This window comes from Marmota marmota, unplaced genomic scaffold, assembly GCF_001458135.2.
Source record: "Marmota marmota marmota unplaced genomic scaffold, marMar, whole genome shotgun sequence".
In the NCBI taxonomy this organism is placed as follows: domain Eukaryota; kingdom Metazoa; phylum Chordata; class Mammalia; order Rodentia; family Sciuridae; genus Marmota; species Marmota marmota.
Window position 1 is genome coordinate 1651116 of NW_026000208.1, and position 5619 is coordinate 1656734.

The following is a 5619-nucleotide window of genomic DNA, read 5'->3' on the forward strand; positions in this document are numbered from 1 at the left end:
ATTGTACATTTTTATAATGAAGAAACAGAAGAATGAAACTGAATGCCTTACCAACACCAAATTTGCCTTTCATAGATTTCATTTTCATATGTACCTTTCATAAACAGGGTTTCTCATTTCAGAGCTTTGACATTAATGCTTATGTCTCTAATGTCCTCGTGAATCAGGCAATGTACCCAGCACTGCTCCAGCTTCAAAATTCCAGTGAATTTTATCAGATGACAAGGCTTCTTTTACTTCCCTTCTTTCTGGCTCCTTCCCCACCAACAGCCAGAGGTGGCAGGAATCTGGAGATTTATCCCTGGGTGCCTCCTGCGCAAGTGCAGATGCCCCGTGGAAGAAGTCCTCCTCCCTCCTCCTCCACACCACGCCCACCCAGGGCGGTGCCACAGCCAATGCAGCTGAGCTCAGAGCCTCACTGTGGGGTCTGCAGGGGCAAGGACAGCTGCTCCCTGCCCTCCCTTAGTGGTTGGTTGCGGAATGCAGTTCTTTTGTATGAGAACGCATTTTCTCCAGTCATTCTGTTTGCTGACCAACTTGTTACCGCTGCTGGCAGGCCTGGTAATATTTGTTCTTGCTTTTAAATTTTTTTTTGGCTTGCAAATGTCTCTAACACTTTTATGTAATTTCCTTCCTTCCTCCCTTCCCTTTTTCCTCCTTTCTTCTCTTTTTTTCTTCATGCTTTTCTTTTTTGTGCTTTTGATCACACAGATATCATCTACAACCCTATTCATTTTTAGTATTATGTATTAATATCTCTCATTTGTCTTTTAAATTTTTGTGAATTTATAATCATTTCTCAAAAATCTCTTTACAATCATCTTCATCTTTTCTAACTTTACTCCTTGATGTTGGGATGGGGGTCTCACATATTTTAGGGAAAGCAGGTGTTTTCTGTAAACTACCTCTGAATTTCCTCTTATTGAAAAGGAGAGGAGTAGAGACTCTCTGGGAGCCATAAGGCAGAATCTTCTCAGACTCATGGTTAGGAAGACTGTGAAAATTGCCATTGTATCACTGAGTTTGTTCTTATTGAGAAAGGTACACAAAGACATAAATTTTTGTGGGTGGAATACTCAGCTTCCTATTCTGAATGCAGAGATCAGCCACTTTATTATCATGTAAGTGCTAATTTCATATTTTTTATTTCCTCCTTATCAAAAAGCTAGAGAGTTTTATTTCTTCTATCTTGTTTTTCTAAATATCTGTGTGATATTGCCTTTTAATGATAAATCCTAATACAGGTGTATTATTTTCCTATTGTTTGGTGAATGAGTATTGAGTTATTTTCATTTTTCAATGAAATAAAAAATGCCAGTCACAAAATGTGTGCATATATGTGGTAGAGGAAGCTCATATTTTTGTATTACTGGCTTTTAAAAAATGAAATTGCAATCTTTATTTTATCATCTAAGGAAATATTTTTTTAACTGTTCATGTTGTGATTTTTTCCAATTTTAATTTACTTTGAGTAATTTACTTTGAGTAATTTGGGAAAATTTATCTTATCTGTTTCATCCATCATTTCAGGGGGAATCTTTGACACTCTTCTGATAGTTTATGTGTGAATAGACACTAATTGTCTTGACTAGTGCAGATGGTATTCATCAATCTGGGTTGAATAGAAATTATCTCACTTGAAACCACCAAGACAAAAAATACTAAGAAGAAGTGAGGAAAAATATTCAGGACTTGAACTTGCACACTAGGATTCTAGTAGGGCCTACAATGCTGAGTGCACTAATGCTAGTATGACTTTGTTAAAAGAAACATTCTCTGGTGAAGGACGATTCCACAGCGTGTGTCTGAGACTCAAGAACATCCATCTGTCGTTCGAGTAATACAATCCTCAATCTAATGAGCTACAAAATATTCTAGTGAGGGGGCATTTGCTTAAGATTTATGAGAAGATCTATGATAAATAAATGCTCAAGATTTATGAGATATTGGCAACAAATACACCAACACAACTTACATTTTACAGGCAATTTTAATATAATTCAACAGATGGGTTTTTGTTTTGTCAAGTAATGCTGTAGTCATCTACTCTGGGCATCAATACTATATTTAGATAATTTCAAGATTAAAAAATTTTCTTGATAAAAATGAGCCTATAATCTTCATTTAATTTAATTTCACTTCATATAAAGAGCAATGCTACAATCTATGTAAACTACCTAGTTGTAGAATTTATGTAATAAAGGACAGGGCTGGGATTGTGGCTCAGCGGTAGAGCTCTCGCCTAGCACAGGCAGTTCCCGGGTTTGATCCTCATCACCACATAAAAATAAAGGCATTGTGTTGTGTCCATCTACACCTAAAAAAAATAAATATTTAAAAATAAAAAAATAAAAATAAAGGACAGAGGCAAATTGATTTCCAAATATAAAGGAAACTAGAGATTTCCAAGAAAACAAATGCAGGATATAAAACTTAGTGGTTTCTTTTACTTATAATGATAATTGTGTTCTTTTTTTCACATAGAAAGCTATACTCAAATTATTTCATAATATAGTAAGTTGATCATAACAAAAAAATCATAGGAAAGGCAGGTTAAAGTTCACAGGGAGGGATTCAACTGACTGATATTATTTGTATTATCTGTAAAGAGTATGCTTTCATCCTTTGGCTTATTGAAAGATAGCTGTGTCATGCATATACCTCTGTCTTTTTGCAATCAGAAACAAGATCAAAGGGTTGAAGGGCAAGTTCGTTCAAATGACCTCCCCTATGTTTTTGCCTTTTTCTTCTGGACTGCCCCTGTACTTCTGTGCTCTGTGTCTCGTTAAATATAGCATATAACAACTCTGTCTTCGTGGAAACTGAATTGATTGATCTCTCTCTCTTGTGTGTCATCTTCTCTCTCTCCAGACCCCTCTCTTTCTCCTTCTGATGTGCTGATGTAAATATTGAGTTAACCAATGTGCAATGCCTATAATACTTTTCTCTTCTGTTTCTGGGGATTTGGGGGCTCCTATACAAGGAAGGCAATGTGAAATCTCAAATAGTCTTTCCAGGATTATGTGAACCCAAAACATGGTCAGTAATAAGAAACTGATAACAGAAACATGAAGACTCAATGGTATGGCTTTCATGGTTCTACTACTTATTAGATATATCACTACTAGTCAGTTATTAAATATATGATTACATTAATTTCAGGATGTATTTCAGTAGTAGAGTGCATACATCTCTCATAGAAGGTCCTGGGTTCAATCCCCAGCATGACAAAAAAATTACATACCTGATTTTATTATATGTTCCATGAAAATCTAACAGGTATGTGGGATGTAAATACATTAATAACAATAGTATATACTCATTCTCAATAATTCTTTGTATCATTATTTTCTGAGGAGAACTTGCTCTGAAGTTGGTGAGCAGCAGAGCAGATAGATAATGCCATACAGAACAAACTCTGTACCTTCTTTACCTGTCTTCAACTTCGCTAAACACCACTTGATTCTGGATGATAGAATCAAGAAAAGTAGTCAAGAAAAGAATTTGAAGAGTCACTTGGTCAGATGGGCCTCAGGATTTTGGTTTGTGACTTCATGTGTAAAGAAGTCACTTCCAAAAAAAAGGTGGTTCATGGATTTCTTTCCAGAAGACAAAACCTATACTAAGACTCAATTTCCACACAGCAGCCCTGGAGGGATAGCATTCTTGGACAGCATTCACATGCTTTCTTGACAATGTAGATACCAGCATATATTAACTATAGAGTTAATATTCACATGTATTATCACCTGTACACCTCAAAATATCACATCAGGACTCTGCTATATTACAGATCAGAAATTAGAGGCAGAATGAGGTTAAGAAATTGACCCAAAGCCACACAGAGAACAGCAGAAATAGGAAACAGCTCCTTAAAGCCATATTCTTCAAACATTATTCACTTAGCAAGGAATCTGTCATTTTAATGATAACTCTGGTTCCCTTACTTTAAGGCTCCTCATTCCACTCTGCTGTCCTTCAGCAGTACATTCTTCCAACACCACATTGAAACAAATGCCTTAATATCTCAGAAACAGACACCCCTCATGGCTTGACAGTCAGATTTACTTTTATATAGAATATGGCCTCAAGTTGATAATACCAAGTAGCAACCCCCAACATCAAAGAAACTACTATCCTACTATATGTTGTTTACCAAAATCTTTTTTTTTCATTGCTGGACATAGAACCCAGGACCACAAGCATGTGAGGCAAGTACTCTACCACTGAGCTATATCCTCAACCCCTGAGATATCAAGAATTTAAAGTATAATATGAAATTCAAGTGTTCTCCCCCGACCCCCAAACAAGGTCATACAAGACAATGGAATTGTCAAATATAATTTTTTTAAAAAGACAGACATACTAGCTAAGTGGTAAAACATTTTAATTAGTAATGTGTATTGCAATAGAAAGGAGGGTCTAAAGTGTGCTGAACTCAACTTTGATCTGTACAGAGGTGAAAGGGCATTTTAAAGAGAGAATAACGAAAGAGGTGGAGGGGAGGGGGAACAAGGCTTTACTAGTAAAGTCAGGAAAGTGAGAAATCACAAAAGTCTGGCCAATTTACATGATTAGGCAGTCTTCTGTCGAACAGTTATTGAAGAAAGTACGCTATCTTCCCAATAAGACTAGGGGAAAGAGTTGCTTCTCTTTGAACATTGCCTTTCAAAGCAGTTTCTTTCCAGGCCTTGAGAAAGATATTCTTGAAAAAAATGCATCTCAAAGAGACAAAAAAGAATTTAAACTCTTGTAAACCCTTTCTTTATAAATGAGGTAAGGAACTGTTGGGGAGCTGCTATAGTTAGGTGTCAGCTGTAATACACTCTTTTGGAATCCTTCAATCATCTAGGGTTGTGCCCTCAGCTATTAGATACTGTGTTACTGTTTGTTGAGTATTTTAATGTGGAAGGAGGAGAGTGGATAAAATAACTTCTGTTGAGTCTGTCATTTAAAACCTAGTCTTGAAGAGAGCTCAGAGAACCCACCTACAGTTTGATCAAAAAGAAAATATTTGGCAATATCAAAACATTATTGATCCTGAATTTTATTTTTATTTTTATTTTTTGGTACTAAGGATTAAAGCCAGGGAGCTTAACCAATGAGCCACATCCCCAGCCCTTTTTATATTGTATTTTGAGACGGAGTCTAAGTTGCTTAGGGTCTTGCTAAGTTGCTGAAGCTGACTTTGAACTTGTGATCCTCCTGCCTCAGCCTTTGAAGTCCCTGGGATTACAAGCATGAGATAACATGTCTGGAGGATCCTGAATTTTATATGGTATAAGTGATATAGCCAAAACAGTCTTGAAAAAAGAAAAAACAAATAGGTGTTTCATACATCCTGATTTCAAAACCTATTACAAAATTATGGTAAGCAGCTGAGTGTGGTGGCACATGCCTGCTATCCCAGTGGTTTGGGAGGCTGAGGCAGGAGGATTGCAAGTTCAAAGCCAGCCTCAGCAAAAGCTAGGTGCTAAGCAACTCAGTGAGACCTGGTCTCTAAATAAATATACAAAATAAGGCTGGAGATGTGGCTCAGTGGTCGAGTGCCCTTGAGTTCAATTCCTGGAACACCTGCCCTCCCCCTGTCCCCCTGTCTGCCCCCCCCCCCCGCAAAAA

General features: G+C 36.9%; 1 long non-coding RNA gene across 1 annotated transcript in view; it reads left to right on the top strand.

The window, feature by feature from the left end:
• The first annotated feature begins 384 nt into the window (after positions 1–384).
• LOC125612824 overlaps positions 385–5619 on the top strand; it is a 44427-nt gene continuing 39192 nt past the window's right edge. Inside the window, exon 1 of the long non-coding RNA XR_007343302.1 lies at positions 385–561. This is a non-coding gene — a long non-coding RNA (uncharacterized LOC125612824). The remainder of the gene's footprint in view (positions 562–5619) is intronic.